The sequence below is a fragment of the Bos taurus genome, chromosome 2 (genome assembly GCF_002263795.3).
Source record: "Bos taurus isolate L1 Dominette 01449 registration number 42190680 breed Hereford chromosome 2, ARS-UCD2.0, whole genome shotgun sequence".
NCBI classification, from domain to species: domain Eukaryota; kingdom Metazoa; phylum Chordata; class Mammalia; order Artiodactyla; family Bovidae; genus Bos; species Bos taurus.
The window spans coordinates 11,537,079-11,549,553 of NC_037329.1; positions in this window are offsets into that span (position 1 = coordinate 11,537,079).

The window sequence follows — 12,475 nt, forward strand, 5'->3', positions numbered from 1 at the left end:
ATATATAAAAAATTGAGCATCATTTTTCTAAAATAATTTCTGCATGAAAGAATAAATTAACATTAAAAACATACGGTGAAAGTTGAAAATTATCATGACTTAAATTCGATTTATGAATGTCATAAAAACGGATTTTATTCCTAAAAAATAAATAAATAAATAAATCCATTAAATTTTGAACGAAAGAAACAAAAAGAAAAATTAAAGTTTAAGACGCTAATAAATATAAAAGAAAAATTAACAAATTATCATATATTAAAAATTTGACCAAAAAAGACCTAGATAGAGATCCTCAAAGCTGGTTGTAAAAGGATACAAGTGTTACAGAATGCAAAAGCCTGTGCTCAAGTGAGGTCACACAAACAAAACTTAGGCATTTGGGACAGAGAAAGGCTTATTGCAGGTGAGAACCTCTGGCGTGTGCCCCCAAACCCCCAAACTCTGGTGGTTATGGAAGAAATTTTTATAGGCAAAATTTGGGGTGAGTGCTGTAGCGTGTGTGACTTTCTTCTGATTCCTTGGTGGTAAGGTAACAGGGTGATGCTCTAGGAATCTTGGACTCAGCCTGAAGTTATCATCCTCCACTTGGGTGGAGGCCTTAGTTCTGGCAGAAGAACCCAAAGATATTGTTATGTATGTTCCTTCAGGAAGAACCAGGATCCTTCTTTAATCTCTGCATTATAGTTTCTTTTCTCTTGTGGATGGTCTTGTTGCCTGTCTCCTATACAATGTCACGAACCTCCATCCATAGTTCATCAGGCACTCTGTCTATCAGATCTAGGCCCTTAAATCTATTTCTCACTTCCACTGTATAGTCATAAGGGATTTGATTTAGGTCATACCTGAATGGTCTAGTGATTTTCTCCACTTTCTTCAATTTAAGTCTGAATTTGGCAATAAGGAGTTCATGATCTGAGCCACAGTCAGCTCCCGGTCTTGTTTTTGCTGACTGTATAGAGCTTCTCCATCTTTGACTGCAAAGAATATAATCAATCTGATTTCAGTGTTGACCATCTGGTGATGTCCATGTGTAGAGTCTTCTCTTCTGTTGTTGGAAGAGGGTGTTTGCTATGACCAGTGCATTCTCTTGGAAAAACTCTATTACCTTTTTCTCTGCTTCATTCTGTACTCCAAGGCCAAATTTGCCTGTTACTCGAGGTGTTCTTGACTTCCTACTTTTGCATTCCGGTCCCCTATAATGAAAAGGACATCTTTTTTGGGTGTTAGTTCTAAAAGGTCTTGTAGGTCTTCATAGAACCGTTCAACTTCAGCTTCTCCAGTGTTACTGGTCAGGGCATAGACTTGGATTACTGTGATATTGAATGACTTGCCTTGGAAACGAACAGACATCATTCTGTCATTTTTTTTTTTTTTTTTTATTGCATCCAAGTACTGCATTTCAGACTCTTATGTTGACTACGATGGCTAATCCATTTCTTCTAAAGGATTTCTGCCCACAGCAGTAGGTATAATAGTCATCTGAGTTAAATTCACCCATTCCAGTCCATCTTAGTAGGCTGATTCCTAGAATGCTGATGTTCACTCTTGCCAATTCCTCTTTGGCCACTTCCAATTTGCCTTGATTCATGGACCTAACATCTCAGGTTCCTATGCAATATTGCTCTTTACAGCATTGGACCTTGCTTCTATCAACAGTCACATCCACAACTGGATATTGTTTTTGCTTTGGCTCCATCCCTTCATTCTTTCTGGAGTTATTTCTCCACTGATCTCCACTAGTACATTGAACACCTACTGACCTGGGGAATTCATCTTTCAGTGTCATATCCTTTTGCCTTTTCATACTATTCATGAGTGCCTGATGAACTGTGGATGGAGGTTCAGAAGATTATACAGGAGACAGGGATCAAGACCATTCCCAAGAAAAACAAATGCAAAAAAGCAAAATGGCTGTCTGAGGAGGCCTTACAAATAGCCGTGAAAAGAAGAGAAGTGAAAAGCAAAGGAGAAAAGGAAGGATACACCCATTTAAATGCAGAGTTCCAAAGAATAGCAAGGAGAGACAAGAAAGCCTTCCTCAGTGATGAGTGCAAAGAAATAGAGGAAAACAAATGAATGGGAAAGACTAGAGACCTCTTCAAGAAAATTAGAGATACCAAGGGAACATTTCATGCAAAGATGGCTTCAATAAAGGATAAAAGTGGTATGGACCTAACAGAAGAAGCTCTTAAGAAGAGCTGGCAAGAATACACAGAAGAATTGTACAAAAAAAGATCTTCACAACCCAGATAATCACGATGGTGTGATCGCTCACCTAGAGACAGACATCCTGGAAGGTGAAGTCAAGTAGGCCTTAGGATTCATCACTATAAACAAAGCTAGTGGATGTTTTGGAATTCCAGTTGAGCTATTTCAAATCCTAAAAGGTGATGCACTCAATATGTCAGAAAATTTGGAAAAACTGCAGTGGCCACAGGACAGAAGAAAAAGGTCAGTTTTCATTCCAATCCCAAAGAAAGGCAATGCGAAATAATGTTCAACTACCAAACAATTGCACTCATCTCACACACTAGTAAAGTAAAGCTCAAAATTCTCCAAGCCAAGCTTCAGCAGTACATGAATCATGAACTTGCAGATGTTCAAACTCATTATAAAAAAGACAGAGGAACCAGAGACCAAATTGGCAACATATATCAGATCATTGAAAAAGCAAGAGAGTCTCAGAAAAATATCTATTTCTGCTTTATTGACTATACCAAAACGTTTGACTGTGTGGATCACAATAAACTGTGGAGAATTCTGAAAGAGATGGAAATACCAGACCATCTGACCTGCTTTTTGAGAAACCTATATGCAGGTCAAGAAGCAACAGTTAGAACTGGACACAGAACAACAGACTGGTTCCAAATAGGAAAGGAGTACGTCAAGGCTGTATATTGTCACCCTGCTTATTTAACTTATATGCAGAGTGCATCATGAGAAACGCTGGGCTGGATGAAGCACAAGCTGGAATCAAGATTGCTGGGAGAAATATCAATAACCTTAAATTGAAGATGACACCACCCTTATCACAGAAAGTGAAGCAGAACTAAAGAGCCTCTTGATGAAAGTGAAAAAGGAGAGTGAAATTGTTGGCTTAAAGCTCAACAGTCAGAAACCTAAGATCATGGTATCTGATCCCATCACTTCATGGCAAATTGAAGGGAAAACAGTGGATCAGTGGCTGACTTCATTTTTGGGGGTTCCAAAATCACTGCAGATGGTGATTGCAGCCATGAACTTAAAAGATGCTTGCTCCTTGAAAGAAAGTTTTGACCAATCTAGACAGCATAATAAAATGCAGAGACATTACTTTGTCAACAAAGGTCCATCTAGTCAAGGCTATGGTTTTTCCAGTGGTCATGTATGGCTGTGAGAGTTGGACTATAAAGAAAGCTGAGTGCAGAAGAATTGATGCTTTTGAACTGTGGTGTTGGAGAAGACTCTTGAGAACCCCTTGGTCTGAAAGAAGATCCAACCAGTCCATCCTAAAGGAGATAAGTCCTGGGCATTCCTTGGAAGGACTGATGCTGAAGCTGAAACTCCAGTACTTTGGCCACCTAATGCGAAGAGCCAACTCATTTGAAAAGACCCTGATGCTGGGAAAGATTGAGGACAGGAGGAGGAGGGGATGACAGAGGATAAGATGGTTGGATGGCATCACTGACTCAATGGACATATGTTTGGGTACACTTCTGGAGTTGGTGATGGACAGGGAGGTCTGACATATTGCAGTTCATGGAGTCTCAGAGTTTCACACAACTGAGCAACTGAACTGAACTGAATAGTTTCTTGGTTGTTCTGCCTTTGCTCTGCTGCTGCTAAGTCACTTCAGTTGTGTCCGACTCTGTGCGACCCCATAGACGGCAGCCCACCAGGCTCCCCCGTCCCTGGATTCTCCAGGCAAGAACACTGGAGTGGGTTGCCATTTCCTTCTCCAATGCATGAAAGTGAAGAGTGAAAGTGAAGTCGCTCAGTTGTGTCCGACTCTTAGCGACCCCATGTACTGCAGCCCACCAGGCTCCAAATTTCCTATTTCCATGATAAGTAGCTATTTGAATCGGACCTTTGGAATTCAGGGAAGGTCTCAGTTCAGTTCAGCTGCTCAGTCCTGTTCGACTCTTTGCGACCCCATGAATTGCAGCACGCCAGTCCTCCCTGTCCATCACCAACTCCCGGAGTTAACTCAAACTCATGTCCATCGAGTTTGTGCTTCATCCAGCCCGGTATTTCTCATGACATACTCTGCATATACATTAAATAAGCAGTGTGACAATAAACAGCCTTGATGTACTCCTTTTCCTATTTGGAACCAGTCTGTTGTTCCATGTCCAGTTCTAACTGTTGCTTCCTGACCTGCATACAGGTTTTTCTAGAGGCAGGTGAGGTAGTCTGGTATTCCCATCTCTTTCAGAATTTTCCACAGTTTATTGTGATCCACACAGTCAAAGGTTTTGGCATAGTCAATAAAGCAGAACTAGATGTTTTTATGGAACTCTCTTGCTTTTACAATGATCCAGCGGATATTAGCAATTTGATCTCTGGTTCCTCTGCCTTTTCTAAAACCAGCTTGAATATCTGGAAGTTCCAGGTTCACATATTGCTGAAGCCTGGCTTGTCTAGATGGCTAAAATCTTTAATCTGCAAATAAGAAATTGGAGACCCAGAAAGGTTTTTGTGCCTAGGAGGGCCTCAGAGTTTTCTGTGGAGTTTCCCATAGATTACATTGAAAAAAACATTTCTTCTTAAAAAGAATTACCAATGGGAGAAAAGAGGGTGAGAGAGAGTAAAAGCAAATTACAAGGATAGAGAATGGGATTAAACTACCTATATAGGTAAAAATAAAATATTTCAAAGAAAAGAGATGAGAAAATTTTGTCAATAATTTAAAAATCTAAGTTATAATAATTGATCTACAGTGTGAAAATATATTTGCTATAAAATTAAATATGATAAACATTTATAGTCTAGTCTGCTGCTGCTGCTGCTGCTGCTGCTAAGTTGCTTCAGTCATGTCCGACTCTGTGCCACCCCATAAACGGCAGCCCACCAGGCTCCCCTGTCCCTGGGATTCTCCAGGCAAGAACACTGGAGTGGGTTGCCATTTCCTTCTCCAATGCATGAAAGTGAAAAGTGAAAGTGAAGTCATTCAGTCGTGTCCGACCCTCAGCGACCCCATGGACTGCAGCCTACCAGGCTCCTCTGTCCATGGGATTTTCCAGGCAAGAGTACTGGAGTGGGTTGCCATTGCCTTCTCCAATAGTCTAGTCTACTATTACTTAAATAATGTAAGATTATTTATTTTTTTGGAGATTTATTTATTTGTTTTTATGGAGATTATATATGTATATGTGTGTCTTGTATATATGCAGAATCAAATATAGATATATAGGCACAAAAGCAACAAAAATATCTTAAATACTTGACAAGTGGTTAGATATTTTTAAAATTGTATTTACTTTTAATTGAAGTATTAGTGGTAGGTTTTGACAAGGAGAAGAACTGACCATTACATTTTGTTTTCTATATTAAATGGAAAATTTATTTTACTTTTTTAATTCATAAAAAGACACATTAACAACAAAAATAAATCTAAAATGTATAGCTAAATTACTCAGCAGCATTTTATACTTAGAGATGTTACTTTTAATAATTATTATTAATATTATTATTTAATATTACTTTTAATAATTATTACTAATATTATTATTTCTTTATGGGTAATATACTGCACATAGAATCACCAGCAAAAACCTCTAAAAAATTAAAAAAAAAACTTTACAGTGTACAATATAATTTGGGAAAAAATTATGTAGTAAAAGTAAAAACTTCTCATTATTTCTTAAGAATCAGTGGAAACTCCATTTTTGAAAAGTCAAGTTTCATTTTCATAAGTGATAGATCCAACTAATATCATAGCAAAATCATTGTTTGCTATAGAAATCTGTAGTTCATTTACAGGGTAAATTCTACAAATTAATCTTATTCAAAACTCTCAAATGTTAGAAACTCACCTGCTGAATCTGAGGCAAAGAACCAAAACATTCATGTCTTACAGGAAAACATTCAGATGTTTACTGCTAGGCAATCATCTTATAACTGTTCTTTTATTTAAAAAAACAAACAAAAACATATAATAGGAAAATTCTGTCTTTGGGAATTGGAGCTTCATTGTTCTATTCACCTGTCCTCTTTTGACTGTATTCTAATACAGAGATTCTCAATCCACATTGCATATTAAAATTACATGGGCAAAGTGTAAAAAATGTACTTAGTCAAATCACATGAAATTTTACTATTTCAGAAAATTCGAGTACTCAGTGTCTACAGTATCCAATCAGTCCTAGAAATTCCCTAAGTTTTTATCAGTTTTGGATAATTTTGAATATCCAACAATCTTTAATGTACCATCTTCCATGAAAGGGAGTTTTTCAGATGGCACAGTGGTAAAATACCCCCCTGATAATGCAGAAGAGACAGAAGAGATGCAGGTATGTTCCCTGGGTCAGGAAGATCCCCTGGAGGAGGGCATGGCAACCCACTCCAGTATTCTTGCCTGGAGAATCCCAAAGATGGAGATGGGTGAGCTACAGTCCATGGGGTTGCAAAGAGTCTGACATGACTGAAGTGACTTAGCGTGCACACACACAGGCACGCACCTGATGAAACTTCCATAAAAATCCCACAAGTATGGGGTTCAGAGAGTATGGGGTTGGTGAACACATCCGTGTGCTGCAGGGGTGGTACGTCCCAACTCCATGGGAACAGAAGCTCCTGTGTTCAGGACCTTTCTGAACCTCGTGTATGTATCTCTTCACATGATTCTTCATTCGTATCATTTAGTATCCCTTATGGTAGATAGTAATCTAGTAGGTAAACTGTTTTCCTGAATTTTATGAGCCACTGTAGCAAATAATCAGATGCAATTAGAGGGATGTGGGAATCTCTGATTTACAACCAGGCAATCAGGAACACAGATAGGAACCCGGACTTTCAGTTGGCATCTGAAGTGGTGGTGGTAGTGGGGCAGTCATAGGGGTCTTTACTAATTCCAGTTAACATTAAAACTGAATTATATTATAAGACACCTGGTGTCTGAGATATGGTCGGTGTGGGAATAAACCCACACATTTGGTGATGAGAGTTAAGGTAGTACTGAGTGTTTGGATGTATTCTGTGTGTAGTGAGTAAATGAGAGGCAGGGAGTTTTTCCTAGACAGTAGTTTTGTGCCATTATACATTTTGTGCTTTGTTTTTCTGATATAGAGTATTGGCTCTTTCAGAGACAGAGACCTTTTTCTTGCAATATTTGTAAGTACCCTTAGTAAGAAATGTTTGTTTTGTATACAATGATCTTTATATATATAAAGATCATTTCTGTTGTCCAGAGTTTGGTTTTGTTCTTAGTGTGTTAGTTTTCTAAGACCCTCAGAAAATATTTGGCTTTATGAGAGATAATGAGTATTCAAGTCAGAATATTTTGGTTCCAACTTATTTTCCTATTAAGTACTTTATTTCTGGTCTCTGTTCATTTATGAAAATAGAGGACAGTGATTACTTTTATGTCAGCTCTCGGAGATACTTTAAAATATTTTTTGAAAGTCTTCTGAAGTCAACCACCAAAGTGGGATCATTCTGTAGAAAATCTTGAGTAAAAGGGTAGTTCCTATGTGTATTTAGGAGAGTAGGAAAAGGGCCATAAGCCATATGAATAGGATTAAAGTCAGGTATAGAACTTGGAACACAAGAGACATGTTCCAAACGATTTAAAGGGTTTCTTTTCTTTGGTCCTTACTAGAAAGTCTTTGGGGGAAGATATTCTAGATTGAGAGCTTCATTTTAAAGCCTCAGCATAATAACAAAAAATTAACTTTCTTTTGATACTTGCTCACTTGCTCTCCCTTCTTTTCTAAGGGTTTTGTTAGGTGTCTGATATGTGAGATGCCAAAACCTTCCCAGGATGGCCATTGAAATGTTAAATTATTGTTGTGCCATATGTCAAGATAATCACTGAATTCGGATTACAGTGAGAAAGCATCTTGCAGTAGACGTTCTGCAGAGGTGGGAGACAGACAAGTTAGAGGCCAAAAAAATCACTTTCTCACACACCCATGCACATATCATGTCAGTTTCTACTAATACTTTATGAAATGGCATCTTGGATTCTTGATTATTTCTGTCAATACTATATGACTAATAACTCAGAAACTTAGTCTGCAAGCTATTGAAATATAGAAGAAAAACCCTCTATATTATCAGAGTGAACTTTCTTTGGGCAGGCAAGGCAGATAATTTCCTCATTAGATTTTGTAAGGGATTCAAGTAATGTTTATAAATCATCATTACACATATTTGTAATGTTTGTAATTCATTGTTACATATGTGAAAACTTCTTGTTGTGTAGGAAACCTCTTAATTTTAAAAAACACAGATTTATTTTTTAAAGTTTACTTATACAACACTGTCTTAGGATCAAGTGCATAGCAAAACAACCCAGTCATTCTTTCTTCAAATCCTGTTCCTTTATAGGTCATCAGAAGATATTGAATTTGATTCCCTGCTTTACAGGAAATGCCCACCACCCATCCACCCTATGTACAGTAGTCAACCTGACACTCCCCATCAGTCCCTCTCTCCTTTCCCACCCCACAATCACAAGCCTGCCCTCCATGTCTCCAAGTCCACTCTTGAACAGTACACACATTCATCTGTATCATTCTTAGACTACACACACACACACACACACACACACACACAGGCAAAGACACTGCACTGCGCCTCTTTTTCTGACCTATCCCACCAAGCAAATACACTTTGGGTCCATTCATGCCCCACAAACAGCAATACCCCATTCCCTCCCATGGCCAAGTAACATTCCCCTTACCCCTACACCACATCATCCCCAGCCAACCAGGTACTGAAGAGTTCTGGCTACTCCCATCCCCCAGCCCCTGCTAACACTGCCGCAGAACACCGGGGTGCATGAATTCCCTACAAGTAGAGTCCTCTTTACTTCGGGATATGAACCAAGGATTGGGACTGCTGGACCACATAGCAGCTCCACCTTCAGTCTTCTAAGGAACCTTCACACTGCCCCACAGTGACTACACCAGTTCACACTCACTCCCCCAACCCTCCCCAGCACCTATCATCTGTGGACCTCTAGATGACAGCCATCTGAGCTGCATGAGGTGATATCCCACCAAGGCCCCAAAACTAACTTTTCTAAATATCAGTAACACCAAGCATTCCCCCAAGTACCTGCTGGTCATCCTCACTTACCTCCTGCTTCCAAAAATGCCAATCTGGATTCCTCACCCACTGTCCAATTAGGCTCTGCCCCTTTAACACAGAGCTGCAGGACACCTCTGGACACCAACCCCCTGGCAGTGGCTCTGCCCTCGTGTCTCCCTTTCTGCAGGCTATCCCCTAGATGGGGGAAGGGTGGAGAACACAATTTTCTTTCTTTTAAAATGATCATAAGAGAATATCTGATTACTAGATTGTTAATAAAATAAATGAGATGGCAAAAAAAACACTAAGAAACAGATGATTCTTAAACATACAATAGAAATTTGGTATAAATGGAAAAAGAACAATGAAAAATTTAGCAATTTTTCATTGCTTACTCTGTCAGGAATTAAGGAAAAGTAATTTGTGAAACTATTCAACAAAATAGCCCATGACAAAAAATAAAATGTGTGAAAATTGATTAAATGATTCTCAACAGAATTGTCCAGATAGGTATGGATTTTATATGAATATGCAGACTTTCAGGAATTTAGAGATTCAATTATTTCTTCCCATATATACCCTTCATAAATGTTTATGTCTAGCTATGAATAAATATTGATCAGATGCTGTGAACATGTCCTTCTTTCTTTCTTTATAGTGGATACAACAGAAAGGAGCATTGTTAAAACATGGCATTCACAGGAGAAAAGGTATTCAAAAAAACATTTGATTTTAGCACTGAAAAAACAAACATGGTTAAAGTATATCAATAACAGGAAAACAATATATGAAAGAAATAACATAATATTCTTTTATATATAATCTAATAATTCCACATAATGTTCTGTGCTTAGTCCCTCGGTTGTGTCCAACTCTTTATGACCCCATGAACTGTAGCCCGCCAGGCTCCTGTGTCCATGAGGATTCTTCAGGCAAGAAGACTGGAGTGGGTTGCCATGCCCTTCTCCAGGGGGTCTTCCCAACCCAGGAATAGAACAGGGTCTCCTGCATTGCAGGTGGATTGTTTACCAGCTGAACTACCCAGGAAGCCCTTTCATATAATGGTGATTTTAAATCTGAAATTATGTAAAAATTACATTATAGTTTTCCTGAACTTATACTTTAGGAATTACTTCATCTTCATGATACATTGTATCAATGAGAGCACAACCAGAAGACATAAATCACAAATTCATATGGGGATAGTTTAACAAGAAAAATTATTTAACTATAACAGGGGTTGACTATGAACTTTCTCTAGGGGCTCTAATGAATAGCCTAGGAATCCCAGAGATTCAAAAATGGAACAAACTTGGAGTGGAGTCCTAGTTCCAAAGCTGGGATTCAGACCTCATTGGAGAAGTGTGGCTACAACCTACTTCACTAGATGCTTTCTGACTTGTTCCAGGTAAGAACTGGTTGGTGTGCAGTCATCAACAAGCAAGAAATAGCCTCTAGTGTGCAGATGGGGCAAGGCTTATGTACAGGAAACTGACTGGATAATAGAAAACAACCTTCAGGCTATAGGTGGATTGTTGCTGGGATGCAAGTGAGATGCCAACTAGAAGAAAACCCTTCCAGGCTGAGGTAGGCCAAGGTTGGAGGGCAGATGCAAGAAAGAAATGGAAGTGTCAAGAGCTCATGTGCTGGCTGGGTGACATGTAGTTTGGATGTGCAGTATCAGTTCAGGGATAGCTTCACTGAGGGTGTCACTGAGCTAAGGCCAAAGCTGTAATTTTCCTGAGGGACTACTTTCTCTAGGCTTCCAGCCAGGTGGAATATAACAGAATGTTCCCCAATATGCAATACTGGCAGTAGTGAGAGAAGGAGGAAAAATAAAAATGGAAGTTCACTGGAATAGGAAAAGATGCCCTTTCTGTAGTTCTATATCTACATCACCATGTGCTGACAAAAGTAAACATCTTGCTCTATGCCAAGGAAAAATGTTCAGAATCTAGCTCCATTATCGCAAAATGGGGAGAAAACACTGGATTTGAAGCTGAGATAATAAACTGAAATTTTGCACGCACATGGTCCTTTTGGGATGCCAAACATCATGCTTCATTTCCCATCCTACTAGGATAGCAGAAAGAAATCCCTAACTATGGTGCTTGAGACAAGGACTCCAGTCAAGCCTAATATAAGCTTAGCCTTGGGACTTCCAAGTCATATGAAGAATATTGACCTTTGGCTATAGCTGAGTTGTCTTTGTGCAACAGAGGATGAGATGGTTGGATGGAATCACAGATTCAATGGACTTGTGTGTGTGCTTAGTCACAGTCTAATTGTGTGTGTGCTCAGTCATGTCTAATTCTGCAACCCCATGGATTGTAGCCCACCAGGCCCCTCTTCCATGGAATTCTCCAGGCAAGAATACTGGAGGGGCTTGCCATTCCCTTCTTCAGGGAATCTTCCCAATCCAGGGATCGAACCCAGGTCTCCTGCATTGCAAGCAGAATGCTTACTATCTGAGCCACCATGGAAGCTCATTTACTCGCATATGATTTCTTCATGAGTTATTGGGCATAGTTTCACCACTGATAAAACTGAGATTAAAACACCCTTTTACAGACTTCTGGCTTGAGCTCCATCAATTTAAAAGTTGGAAATTCTTGTGGTTTGATAACAATCTTTAGTGTTGTTTTTTTTTTTAGTTGCTTTTTCTTTTTTTGTGTGTGTATGTATCTTCACTGTCATTCTCACAACAAGATAAAAATTTAGCAGACCCCAAATCACCAACTTTTGTTTAGATCCTCTGGAGAATTAAGGCCATGGGACAAACATCTTCCAGAAATCTAAAGAAGCAGCCAGATAAAGACAAGAACAGCTACGATCAGGATTAGCTTACCTGGAACTGAAGCAGCTGAGGCCATTAACTGGTGGAACACTTTTACAGTCACTTTGAAGAATTTGTGCAGGCTGAGGATGTACTGACTTGACAGTGTTAGTGTTACTTGGTTAGTCGTGTCCAACTCTATGCAACCCCATGGACTTGACAGTAGCTTGACTAGAACTTCTCGGGGCCAATCTTAGAGGGGTCTCCCTGAAACTTTATAAATTTTACCTCTAGCAACCCCACCAGTAGCTCATTGTAAAAACTGGAGAAATATCTCTAATATTTTGGTCAGGAGGAGGAGAAAAGTATCTATTTTGAAATACACCTAGAAAATAAGTAAGCATTTTGAAATATGCCTAGAGCTCTCTCTATAACAAAAGTTTTCCCTGCAGGGGGAACTACTTT